Below are 13,609 nucleotides of genomic sequence, written 5' to 3'. Positions count from 1 at the left end.
CGGCACAATCCAACGTCATCCTTAGCTGTCCGAGCATAACTGAAGACCAACTGCCAGCCCAGAGCGATCTTCTGAATACCAGGGAACACGCACCAACTGTCATCAGGGGATTTTTTAAGCCGAAGTTGTCGTTTCAACTTTCCTCTTGGAAATTTGAACCACCACCTTGCACAGCGTCACTGAAGAGAAACACTTTTGCAGTCAAGCAAAGCTGAGCCTCCTGGCCTGGCTTATGAAAACATCACAGCTGCTCACACAGCCAGCAGCACCGAGCCATCCACAATAATTTGTACTGTTTATAAGAATGCTGCAGTGCCTATGTGCACACACATCGGTCTCCAGAGGTTTTATATGCCTAATGTATTTTAGTGCGGTGATGCAGCCGCCAGAAGTAAAATGCGTTAATCTATCACCTGATGCGTGATACTTGGCCGGGCAGTAAAAAAAAGTTAACCTTCCATTTCATGGGTCTTGGAGCAGTTGCAAAATATGTGTAGACTTTCTCATTGCACAAAATGATGTAATTTCAGATATTTTTGCATTCTATTGCTTTGTTTTAATAGCTAAAAAGTTTCACTCTTAGAGTTAAATGTAACTCATAAGTACATTGAAACCATGGTATCGTCACACATAGGAAATCCAGTCCTGCACTGTGATTCTTCGGTCCCCGCGGCTCTTCGTTAGGACTTAAACATTAATTCAATGCAGAGTTAACCCTGCTCGCTCCGCGAGTGTAAACCGCTGCCAGCCGGAGCCGCCGCAAGTCCCCATCACAACCAAAATCATGGGTGGCAAGAACTGTCCGTGCCGCGACCATCCAATCCATCACCCCTCGGGTCAAATGTTACACTTTAGCCATGTCTCACTCGCTTTATTTCACCCACCACAAAACTCCATCCGCACCAAACTACGTGGCGTGGCACAAAAGAAAGTAGGTGAAAAAGGACGTAACAGTGTTTATATACAGCAGAGCCGCATGGGGACTCCACGGCCAATGAGCACCACGAAATATCGAGTAAGGCACTAGGATTGGCTAGGATGCCGACAATGCTCCAATCCCAGGTCCAGTTGCACCTTACGGTTTCCTTCCACTACAATGAAGACTACAAGAATATGTTCAGCCGTCGGACTGGCTGTCATGCGACCCGGAAGTACTGAAATTACGACAAATGTTCTTAAAAAATTAATAAGAGACAACGGACGCTAGGCTGAATTTACGGACGTTCTTTGTAAGTAGAGGAGAGGTAGTCACTTGTATTGCCTCTCGCAACATTTTATTATCGCAATTGGTACTAGTGTCCACAAAAGATGTGTTATTTCTCTAGGAAGTCATAGTGTATGATTTGCCAGTAATATGGGACGGGTGTATTTATTGCTGTGTAGAAATTTGACTATAGTACGTGTATAATACTTTGTCATTTTATTTTTTTACGTTGACTACATGGAACGTACTAGAAAAAGCAGTAAGGCCACATTTAGATAGACTCACCGGAAACAAAAAGCTTAATTCATAATGAAGAAAATTGCTAAGGTGGAAAAAGATTATTGTTTAAGTGTAGGTTAAAGATGCATACCAGGATGGGAGCCTTTTGACTCCTGCTTTGGTCAATATAAAGAGCACTCGAATGGAAGTTGGAATTATGTTGACTGTTGTGTTGTGTTATGTTATGTTAGTATCTGTTTTGTATAGCGCTCAGCTACTCCGAAGAGTGTCCCGGCGCTTAAGAACTGTAAGATATTGATCTATTATTTGGGGCGGGTAACTACCCAATGCAAAGGATAATCACAACACCTCTCATGGTGAACCCCTCAAAGTCACTAAATTAATTTAAGCTCAATTTTTTGGTAGCTGTGGCACAGAGCAGATAGGCTTATTTTAGGGCATTGTCAAAATGCAAAACAATAACTATCCCAGCCAAATTAGAAAAATGGTGGAAAATCAATAAACAAATGATACCAAACTGACAAAAATTCAATGAGGGGAACCGGAAATATGGACAACATTTTATTGTTACAGTAGAAATAGTGCCAAGAAGCAAAAAAGTGTCAGTGATAGTCAATGGTTGCAGTAGACAGGGACCTAGCTGTAATATGAGGCTCACCACAGTAGAGTGCGGACCGGATTCACCAACCAGGTTCATCATGGTCAAAGATTTTACCTTCTAACTTTTTAGTCTTTTATTACACATCTAAAGAGTCCCAGGACCTCGGTGAGGCACATAGAAACTCTTAGGGTGTCAAGCAGATGACAACAGGAGGGTCCAGTCCAGGTGCCACTGTTCTGCTGCAAAAGGAACAATTGATGGACGGAATGCTGAACAATACACACATTCACCCCTAGTCACAAAGATCTGGGTTTAATCCATCGTTCTTTTGCTCACCACGCTACCCCAGTTTGGACCCAGCCATATGCAAATCAGTCTTGACCCTGTTCCTCATGGGAACATTCAAGCCCGAACTGCCAACCTAGGTCCTCCCTGGATCAGAATCTATCATCCTGGGACCGGTTACGGGGCATAACCCTTCATCAGCCAGGCTAGCTTAAATCCAGTGGCGCAGTAGCACAGGAACCACATCTGTTGGGCAGTTTTAGTAAAGGCCTCTGATAGCTTATTGTATCCCTATAGCTTGAACTAAGGTCAGCCTTCCGACCCCTGGAGTCTACTTCTTTGTCTTTGGTACAAGAGGGAGTTGGTCCAGTCCTCCTATCACATCATAGACACTAGATCCAGTCCTCTTCTGTTCTCCGTCAGACCCAGCAATGTTTTTCTGTTCTTCCCTAGCTCCAGAGAGTATTCTGAAGTGCGTGCCTGGAGATGCCAAATTTATGCTTGGCATGAGCTAGTGGGTAGGACTGAAATATGGGCACACCATAGCCAAAAGTTCCCGGGGCCAAACCTTCTCACTTGAGCCATTTTCAAGTGGGCAGGGGTTGTGGTTGGGTGGTGTTCTAAACAATCCTAGTGTCTTTTCGCATCTAACACTAAAATCTAGTATGGGTGAGACAGAATTGTGGTATAACAAAAAGCCGGATTTTCCAGCAGCCAGACAGTGGATACACAAGAATTGTCTTGGCATCCTGTTCCTGTACTTTCAAATGTGTCCCCAGTGTTGGAGGTGTGGTTTCGCAGAGCAACAAGATGGCCGCTCTTTGAGAGGGCTCTGCTGGCCGAACGAAACATCCTCCATCTATCCGCATTTTCAGGAGTCACCAGTAAGTAATTTCGAGCAGCACCTTATTGCACCAGCCTGCGGCCCTACTTGTGTGAGCCCAGACCAACATTGGCCATGTCGGTGCCAGCTGTGAGTCGTGGACGTGCTGTGCTGCCTGGCAGGTCTAGCTGGGCCTGAGCGAGCTGCGTGAGCTCCCGACTGTGGGCAGCCTGAGTAGTGCGGAGAGGCCAAGCCAAAGGAGAGCTTATGTGTTGTGGAACATCACTCTGTAGGAAACCCTCCTTGCAACGGAGAGACATCCACGACTGCCAGGATCCTGGTGCGAAGTAGAGGAGGACTGCAAGCCTGGTGCCGAGATGCGAGCTCTTATTTTACATCAAAGGGGCCGGCGAGGAGGCAATGAGAATGTGCTTCCTGCCCTGCCCACTCGTCTGGCACCAGATCCTGCGAGGCTGCTGGCTGTGGGGCATGGCAAGACTGCTGACTTTGGTGCCGGTTGGGAGCTGCAGTCTGCAAGGAGCCTGTAGTGAGGTATGTACAGAGGGCCCTAAAAGAAACACGCCTGCCGGAGACCCAACTGGGGCATCAACCCAGGGGAGGCGTCAGGCTCCCGCGGAGGCTGCCCTGTTCAGGTGACAGGGCCAGTAACTGCTTGGCGGGGTGGACCCTGCTTCAGCGGCTGGGCCCTATGCCGGCGGCTGCCTACTACTTCACTGCTGCTGAGGACGGATAATATACAAGACTTGTGTTGTGTCTCCCACACCAGCACCTTGAGAATATACTGAAAACTGGATATTGCAGACACCGGTTCTCACTTGGGGGCGCCTTGAAAGGTCCCCTCTTGACTAGGCTCTCTGGCAGGGCGGCGGGACAGCCCTCTCATTATCTGCACCACTGGGCCTACTTGCGACCCCCACAGAGGGCCAGATGAGGGGAGGCGAGATCGCCTTGCCATATACTTTTGCCTCGCCCCCATCCACTTCACAGCTGCTACTGACACAAAGTTTGTAGAAAGGTGGTGGCTCATATATTAGAGACCTGGTTATCTGCAACAACACTTCATGAGGCTCTACACGTCCACAATGGGAAGCACTACACGAAACAGGCACCCACCCTTTTTTCCATGCTGCTACTTCCCACCCATCCACCCTTTTTCCATGCTGCTACTTCCCACCTACCCTTTTTCTGTGCTGCTACTTCCCACCCACCCGTTTTCTATGCTGCTACTTCCATCCACCTATTTTCCAAGGTGCTACTTCCCATCCATCCACCCACCCACCTATTTTCCGTTATACTACTTCCCACCCACCCTCCTTTTTCCATGTTGCTACTTCCTACACATTCCCTTCTTTTTCCGTGTGGCGAGTTCCCACCCATCCCCCTTTTTCCGTGTTGCTACTTCCCACCCATCCCCTCCTTTTTCCGTGTTGATACTTAGTAGTTCCGTATTGCTATTTAACACCCACCCGCCCTTGTTGCGTGTAGCTACTTACCACCCACCCGCCCTTGTTCCGTTTTGCTACTTCCCACCCACCAACCCTTTTTCCATGTTGCTACTTCCCACCCACCCACCCTTTTTCCATGTTGCTGCTTCCCACCCACCCACCCGCCCTTTTTCCATGTTGCTGCTTCCCACCCACCCACCCGCCCTTTTTCCATGTTGCTGCTTCCCACCCATCCGCCATTTTTCTGTGTTGCTACTTCCCACCCATCCGCCCTTTTTCCATGTTGCTTCGTCCCACCCAACCCCCCTTTTCCGTGTTGCTACTTCCCACCCACCTGCCCGCCCTTTTGCTGTGTTGCTGCTACCCACCCATCCGCCCTTTTTCTCTGTTGCTGCATCTCAACCTCCCCCTTTTTCCATGTTGCTACTTCTCTCCCAGCCCCCTTTTCCACCTACCCCATTTCTGTGTTGCTACTTCTCAGCCACCCACCATTTTCCGGGCTGCTTCTTCCCACACCCACCTTTTTTCCATGTTGCTACTATTTTCAGTGTTGCTACTTGCCACCCACTCCCCCCTTTTTTTCTCTGTGGCTAGTTCCCACTCATCCGCCCTTTTTCCATGTTGCTACTTCCCACCCATCCCCCGTTTTTCCGTGTTGCTACTTCCCACCCATCCCCCCTTTTTTGTTTTGCTACTTCCCACCCACCCCTTTTTCCAGTGTTACTACCTCCCAACCCCCTTTTTCTGTATTGCTACTTGCCTCCTTTTCCTTGTTGCTACTTCCCACCCACACACCCCTTTTTCCGTGTTGCCACCTCCCACCTACCCCCACTTTTTCTGTGTTGCTACATCTCACACTCCCGCTTTTTTTTGTTGCTACTTCCCACACATCCCCCTTTTTCTGTGTGGCTAGTTCCCACCCATCCCCCCTTTTTACGTGTTGCAACTTCCTACCCATCCCCCCTTTTCTGTGTTGCTACTTCCCTCTCATCTTAACTTTTTTGTGTTGCTACTTCCCACCCCCCTTTTTCTGTTTTGCTACTTAAAAACCACCCCCCTTTTTCTGTTACTACTTCCCTCCCCCTTTTCCTACTTGCTACTTCCTAACCACACCCCCTGTTTTCGTGTTACCACTTCCCCGCTTTTTCAGTGTTGCTACATCTCACTCTCCCCCTTTTTGCGTGTTGCTACTTCCCTCCCATCCCCCCCCTTTTTCCATGTTGCTACTTCCTACCCATCCCCCCTTTTCTGTGTTGCTACTTCCCTCCCACCCCCCCTTTTTAGGGCTCGCGCCTGCGTTGCAATGCACAGCACTGCTCGGGCAGCGAGAGCCCTTTTGTATGGGGTTCTGAAAGCTGCTCACACGCTCATGCGTGTGGTTTTGCTTTCCACTGCTCAATTGGCTTTCAAGTGCTTTAAAAAAAAAAAAGCCAGCACGCAATTGGGCAAAGGCGGGCGCATGTCCTGCCTTTGCTCCGTCCATTTCCATCGGGGGCTAGCAAGCGCAGCAGCGCGCATTCCCCTCGCTGCCGCGCTCCCTAGCCCCTGCTCCTCTGTGGTGCGCTCGCACCACTGGTTTCGATTCTCGCTCTTCTGTGGTGCGTGCGCACCACTGTTTTTTTTTTTTAAACCCACAAGCCAACCAAAAGGAGTACTCGCATGACCTCCTGCCGAATGTAAAAGCAGAACAATGTTTCAAAATAGTGCTTTTCATAACCTACCGTACAAAGCTGGGTAACCCGAGCCACGCGGACAAGAAGAGGTCGTGTTATACGAAAGTGGAGTAAGAAAGTTTTTACCCGTGGCAAATTGCTGTGTCCCTGTACCGTGGCCAAAAAAGCATTCTCTAATTAGGCTAAATAAGACTTTTATGGTTTTCAATGCGGATATAATAATCATTTTGCCTTAGAGATTTGGCACAGTGTTTCGCATCAGCTAAAACTGTCGAGCAGCAGTAATCTGCACACCTTTGCCATCCTGCGCGTGCAGCTGCTTCCGCACGTCTACTGCGACTGGAGCAACTGAGTTCTGCCGCCTGAACTAGAGACACATCTGACGAGTGCGTATTTTTCAACCCGGTTACTCTTTAACAACTGGAAGTATTCCGTGGTACCATTAAAATACCTTCCTCGTTTATGCACTAAAAAGACTCGTCGCGTGCCTTTGCAGATAAAATTTATGGCATTGCACAGTCATTGGATAAGTAATCTCCATAGAGAACACGGGCAGTACACTTGGAATTCGTGTGGAGATCACGCTTAAGGCTCTATTGAATATTGTGTTGTGTTGGTATGTGTGTACTGCTTTCCATGATAGAGATAGTGGAAGAGACATTACACTTCCTTTGAACCCTCTGGTGACATCACAGGAAGTGAAATTTCGTGATTTTTAACCCAGACATCACACAAAAGTGGTGCCCGTGTTGTTTTGCTTGCAGGCATAACCACAAATGACATAACGACGTTAAAAAACAATAAGTGAAACATTAATAAAAACTACCCAGAGGTATATTTAGTTTTCACACACTGACCTCTTGCTTGCCTGGGTGTTTGCACACCTCTGTGCTGGAGAATTCTTCAGAATATTCGGCATGAGGTTGATCAACCACATTGGTATTTTTTGGTATATTCAGGCCTGAATACCGATGCAAACTGTATGTCAAGATCTCATTGTAGCCTGAAGGTTTAATGAAAAATGTGGCAGTATTTTCATTTTTTAAATTGATTTGATCAGTATTTTGATGCAGCTCTCAAACAGAAAAATATAAATAACGGAACACTAACCAAGAAAATGTAGCTCTAATTGTCTCCAGTTTGAACTATTGACATTGCTAAATAGTGCAACACCAAAAGCTTAATAATGCGAGCCCTATTGCATTGCAAATGCTTGTTCTATGTTGCTACTTCCCACCCACCCCCCTTTTTCTGTGTTAATATTTCCTTCCCCCTTTTCCTTGTTCCTACTTCCTAACCACACCCCCTTTTTCCGTGTTGCCACTTCCCCGCTTTTTCCGTGTTGCTACTTCCCTCCCAATCCCCCATTTCCACCAACCCTTTTTAGGTCTTGTGCCTAGCTTTGCAGTGCACAGCATTGCCCGTGCAGAGAGAGATCTCTTGGAGGGGGTTTGAAAATCAACCTAGGAATCGCAAACGCTTGTGCGTGTGCGATTCCTTTTGTGCCCCGCTATTGGCCTTTGCATGCGTCTTGCAATGAAAGACAGCACTCAATTGGCTAAAGGCAGGTGCATTGCTCCGCCCATGGCCTATTGGTGTCTGTTATGTGCACCAAGGCCATGTGGTTTCAATCATCGTGCCCAGACACGGGCGCGATAATTGAAACCACATGATGTCTTTCTGTGGCGCGCGTACCTCTTGCGGGCTTGTTTTTTCACTAAAGCAATCGCTTTTGCGATTTCCTGTGTCACTCGTTTTCAGAGTGCCTTGTGTCTGCGTACTACGGGCGGCGCATCTGGGATCTGTCTTTGGGGTTTGTGGTTACAGGCATGGATAAACTTCCTAGAAATGGAGGCTAGAAAATACAGAGTCTGTCTTTCCGCGCTTACATGCTATCTTTGGCGGGTCTGAGGCTTAACTCACCCGAGCCAAGAAACATGGTATATCCCGCTGATCTATCCATATTCTACATCCAGAAATAGCGCTAATTCTCACTGCACCGACCTACCACCCTGTCTCCTCTATCCTCCCTGGAGAGGTGCGAGGATAAAACATCACAGGGGGGAGGACCATTGCTCCGGCGCTTCTCCTCGCTTCCCCTGGCTTTCCCCTACTCATTCTCGCTTTATCTCCTGTCGACTGGATGAGGGGGTGTGGTGGTGGAAGTGGGAGTCCACAAGGCAGCGAGGGGCATGCAGCATCTGCGTGTGATACAATGACGGGGCACTGGAGAAGGAATCATTTTCGAGGGGGAGGTGTGTGTGGGTGGGCAAGGAAGGGGTGAAGGTAGGTGTGAGTCCTAAAACCATAAGGAACGTCAAACTGGAAACTAGAACTCCGCTCTCATGCGACTTCAGCACCCCTGGTTCCCGCAGGGAACATGGGTACAGTAGCTTGGGCAAACCCCGGTACATCCTCTAATTCTATAGTTTCTAATGACTGTCAGTTTGGTGCTGATACCAGCTTAATTTGCACCACATTTACACCTGAATATCAAGCAATAAAGCAAAATTGGTCAAAACTCTGGACATTTCGTTCAATTTTACACCAGCGCAAAACCTAGAGATGAGTAATATTTCCTACTGGTTTTACGGGGAGCAAAGCAAATACATTTTGCTCCACTTTTGAAATGCGTTAGACAGGTTTACAAAGGAGCCAAATTCAGCTTGTACTCGATAATCATAGAGCAGAAAATACAGCACAAACTTTATTTTCTCATTTTGTACCCTTGTGCAAATGCGCCAACCGACAGAAGTAAAACAAAAGTGATCAAACTTTGTTTGCTGCACCTAGGCGTTTATAAGGTGGCCCAACGCTGCTAATGCCACACAAGCGTATCCATGTTTGCCTGTCATTTGATTTTGTTCGTGTTAATAGCGACCTGTGGTTCGCGTTCTGCCTCTGTCATAGAGTTTGTTGCTTTCAATTTATGTGATCCATAGGTCACAAGCTGAAACCATGAAAAGGCCAACTGTGCTTTTCATCCTTCCGTGGTCGATAAATTAAGTACTTTTCAATTGGGCAAAAGGAACGCCAATTTACAGCGCTTACAATCAGAAGCAACTGCTGTGTTATGCAATATCTAACCCAGTTCTTTTAATAATAGCATGTTTTCATATAGTGCTTCTCCTCACACATGTATCTTTATACCCGACTGTTTTATTTAAGTTTGTGAACCATAAATACCCTTTTAGATTATAACCAGGGCTTTAAGTTGGATAAAAAAATTGGAAGGGGTGTCTAAAAGAGATGTTACCTATGTAATTAAGGCCATGGCTTAAGTATATAAGGAAAACGAGTGGTGCGCACGCGCCACTGCGAGACATGTGCTTTCAATTATCGCGCCCGTGTCTGGGCACGATAATTGAAACCCCATGGCCGGCGGTGCGCTTTCACTTTCGCGATTTTCCTGTGTCAATCGTTTGCAGAGTGTCTTGTGTCTGCGTACTACAGGCGGCGCAGCTGCATGTTTCCATTCCTTTCACCTGCTCCTCGCCACGTGCGAGGACATACATTAAGATGGATGTTCTGGGCTCTCTGCAGGGGTCACTACACGAGCAGGACTGAGGTTGCAATGCCAGATACCCATTATTTCTTTTGGTTTCAGCCCTGGTGTCTCATTTCAACTGTATTGTGTTCCGTGCGTTGTAGTGCTTCTTCAGCTTGGTAACAGATTAGATGGGGTCTGCCTGGGGCTGAGCTCCTCGCTGTTCTTCCCTCCCCTTTCTTCCATCACTTCTGACTCAGCTAGGACCCACTCACACAGCCCAACCCTTGCAGGTCCCAGGGATGGCATTAGGGGAAGTTCGGTGGTTTGGATTGTGGAATCTGTCTTTGGGCTTTGTGGAGCAGGCATTGGGAATGAGTGAATGAAGAAATGTGTGAGGTACCAAGCACTGTTGTCTATTGGGAAGTTGCGAAATGAAGCAGCTACGTCGTTGTCATTTGATGTCGTCATGGCAAGACTGTAGGAGGAGGGTGTCAGGCAGGTGCTTTGCAGAGAGTGGACAGACAGGAGAACGTGCATGTACTGTGCAGGTGAGATAGTTAAGTCCTAGCTTGTTGCACTGTAGAATTTGCACACTATAGTAACTGGGCAATTTTTGTTCTGCATATTGTGGAGTGTTTTTCAATTGTTTATATATTCCCGGTCAATGCCACCACTATTGCTTTGTGGTCATCAAATTTGCTTTGGGGTGTATGATTTTCCCACTCTTTTTTCAGATGTCGTGCCCACTAGCCTAGCTCGCTCGGTGATGCAACACACATCAACGGTTTTTGCGCCTCACCACTTTCCAATGCAAACTGCCACCACTGATCGCCAGAGCGCTCTTATCTCCTAACAATTTTGAAATTACAAAAAGAGGCATTTTTTTGTGAAGTGGGGTGTAACATTAAAAAGGTGTAAAGAGAAATTAGTCTCATTAGTGGCATTTCCTTGAACCTCTTTGTATCAGTATGTGTCTAGATTTATAGCTCATTTTTCTCCAGAAAGCCCATCCGTACATGTCGACAGTGTTGGAATTTTCCCTTTACTATACAGCATATACTCCTCGCTGAATCAGGGCTGATTCTAATATTCTATAAAAATGGGCCATGTTCGCCCAATTCTCAAGAACCCTGTGCTGGCACTATTGTACGGGACAACTGCAGACCGATCATGGCCCTCCCATTCTTCTCCAAGATATTCTTCAAGTGTGTCGCCAACAGTTTACAGTTTTACATGTGATTCAGCAGAATGTGAACATGGAGCAACCTGGTAGGGGGATCAAATGGAGGACTTTGAGGATACATGAAAATCTATCAAATGTACTAGTGGCTTGATCCATCGGGCAGTGGCGTAAAGAACGATCATATGTGATGCTTGGGCACCCCAAGGGTGGCATTGACCCTGTTCAGCAGAGAATGGGCCAGGCTTGGGCAGATGTTTTGAAGTCTGATCAGAGAAACTTGCCTTCATTAAATGTGTCCTCTCCAGAGATAGTGGTACTAGGAGAACCTTATGCAGGAAATCTCACTTTCTGGGCAAGTCACACAAGCTATACAATGTACCTTATTTACTTTTTATACGCATTAACAAATGCTTGTGTGTCTTTAGCAGTCCTGTTCATCCTAGGGTGACAGCCGACATAGCCTGATTTCCTCCTTTCATCAGGAATATCATATGCCATTGAGCACTGGGGCTCTATGAACCTTTTACTATCTCACTGCACATAAATAAATGGATTTGTGATTTACAGTGCCAATAGCTCAAACTCTAATAAATGCGAAACCTATTGCATTGCAAATGCTTGTTCTGTGTTGCTACTTCCCAGCCATCCCCCTTTTTCCAACCTTGTTGCTACTTTCCAGCCACCCACCCGTTTCCAGTTTGCTACTTTCTACCACTCACCCTTTCTCTGTGTTGCTACTTCCCAGCCACCCATCCTTTTTCCGTGTTGCTACCTAACCCACCCAACCACCCTTTTTCCGTGCTGCTTCCTAACTTCCAAATTGTTCTGTGCTGCTTCCTCCCACCCACCCTTTTCTGTGCTGCTTCCTTCCTCCCAACCACCCTTTTTCCATGTTGCTTCCTCCCAACCACCCACCCTTTTGCTGTGCTGCTTTCTTCTACCCACCAACCCACCACTCCTTTTCTGTGCTGCCTCCTCCCACCCACCTACCCTTTTACCATGCTGCTTCCTCATACCTACCCTTTTTCCGTTTTGCTACTCACCACCCACCCTTTTTTCGTGTTGCTACTTACCACCCACACACCCTTTTTCCGTGTTGCTACTTTCCACCCACACACCCTTTTCCATGTTGCTACTTACCACCCACCTATCCTTTTTCTGTGTTGCTACTTACCACCACCCCCCCTTTTTAGGTCTCGCTGAGTCCGCGCGCATGCGCTGCTCGGAGAGCCATTTAGAAGCTGCTTTGGGAAATGCTCTCAAAGCAGCGACCAGCTTGCTAGAACGCGCAACAGGCACGTCATCACAGCGATCGTGATCGCGATGACTTTCTTGGCCGATGCTTCTTAACAGTGCGCCGGTGCCTGGCCTTGTCAGTCCTACTCAAGCGCTCCAACTATTATTTTTTGCACATTAGTGGTTTATGTCCTCCCAGAGCTTTGATCTCTGGTTAAAACTGTGTATTCAGAAGCTCGTGCCGAACTTAGTCTGAATTATTAACGCAAACTTTTTTTTAAAAGGAAGCTGTTCTGCCCTTTGGTTAATAATAAATAATACAGCCATTCACAGAGGCAGCATGACCAGGCTTCTGCCATTCTGCGACTTCGTGGAAAGTACGACCACACATCTCGTGATTGTGAATACCCGATCAGGCTCTAAGCGCGAAATCTTGATCTCTACGTTTTTGTAATGTAAAATCTTATCTAAATAGATAGCCGTGCTACTTGGCATGGCTTTCTATTTACTGAAGTGACCTGCAGCCGTGGCTGTTTGATACCTAAGTTAGATGAACAGTCGCTGTGAGCCTCACTGAATGTAGCCATCACAGGCAGGTGAGCACTACCGACTTTTCTAATTTGCACTACCTTCTAAACGGTAACAAAGGCTTTCCACGCCTCACCCTGCTTCAAAATTCAAGACATTGGAGCTCCCAGTGGTTGATCACATTTCTGCCTTGTCTTAGTAGTTATTTCAGCCATCTTGGATTGCACCTGTTCTCCTTTTAGGATTTAATTACCTGCACTTCTCATCTTCCCACACTTGTGAGATGCCTCAGCCGGTTAATGCGCATGTGTCATGCAACCTAAATGGTACAGGTTTGAATCCTTTGTCAGTTTTGTCATTAATTCATTCTTCTTAGGTTGATGCAACGGAAGTCATTGAGTAGGTCCGTAGTATTTTCTATAACAGTAGACACCTGAGTTGTGTTATTTGTTAGGAGATTGGATGACTATGTTGATATCTTTCGATAGGAAACTGCTGCATGAAGTTCTGTACTCAATAACCAGGAAGTGTTGTAGTTAAAATATTACAATAATTGTTGTTAGGTGTGATTTTTCTTCCTGCCAAAAATAAATTATTCTTTCATTAGACTCTCTTGAGTCTAATGAAAGAATGTTTCGGCCGCACCGGTGCATGGCGCAAGCATCCCACTAAGATATGACTGGTAGCAACAGACCTGCTCCCTTTGTAGATGGCCCCAGTGATAAGTAAATACATTCCTGTGCCGTTATTAAACAGTGACAGCTGTCAGACAATGACAGTACATAAGTAAGGCTCCTGTTTCTCTTCTCGATAGAGAACTGCCTTTATTGCATTGTAGTTTTATCTGTATAGCTCTTCGAAGCCCTAACAACGGGCATTT

General features: G+C 46.8%; 1 protein-coding gene across 3 annotated transcripts in view; it reads left to right on the top strand.

Annotated features, from left to right (window-relative positions):
• The first annotated feature begins 1,105 nt into the window (after positions 1-1,105).
• The window catches only part of ICA1L (islet cell autoantigen 1 like), a 399,387-nt gene continuing 386,883 nt past the window's right edge, over positions 1,106-13,609 (top strand). For 2 of the 3 annotated variants that reach the window (XM_078680242.1, XM_078680241.1), the window contains exon 1: positions 1,106-1,229. The gene's annotated coding sequence lies outside the window, so the exon portion shown is untranslated. The remainder of the gene's footprint in view (positions 1,230-13,609) is intronic. The other variant, XM_078680240.1, reaches the window with a different exon arrangement.

The sequence above is a fragment of the Lissotriton helveticus genome, chromosome 3_1, assembly GCF_964261635.1.
Source record: "Lissotriton helveticus chromosome 3_1, aLisHel1.1, whole genome shotgun sequence".
NCBI lineage: Eukaryota > Metazoa > Chordata > Amphibia > Caudata > Salamandridae > Lissotriton > Lissotriton helveticus.
Note: the sequence above shows the minus strand (reverse complement) of the source record. Positions and strands in the feature narration are given on the sequence as shown.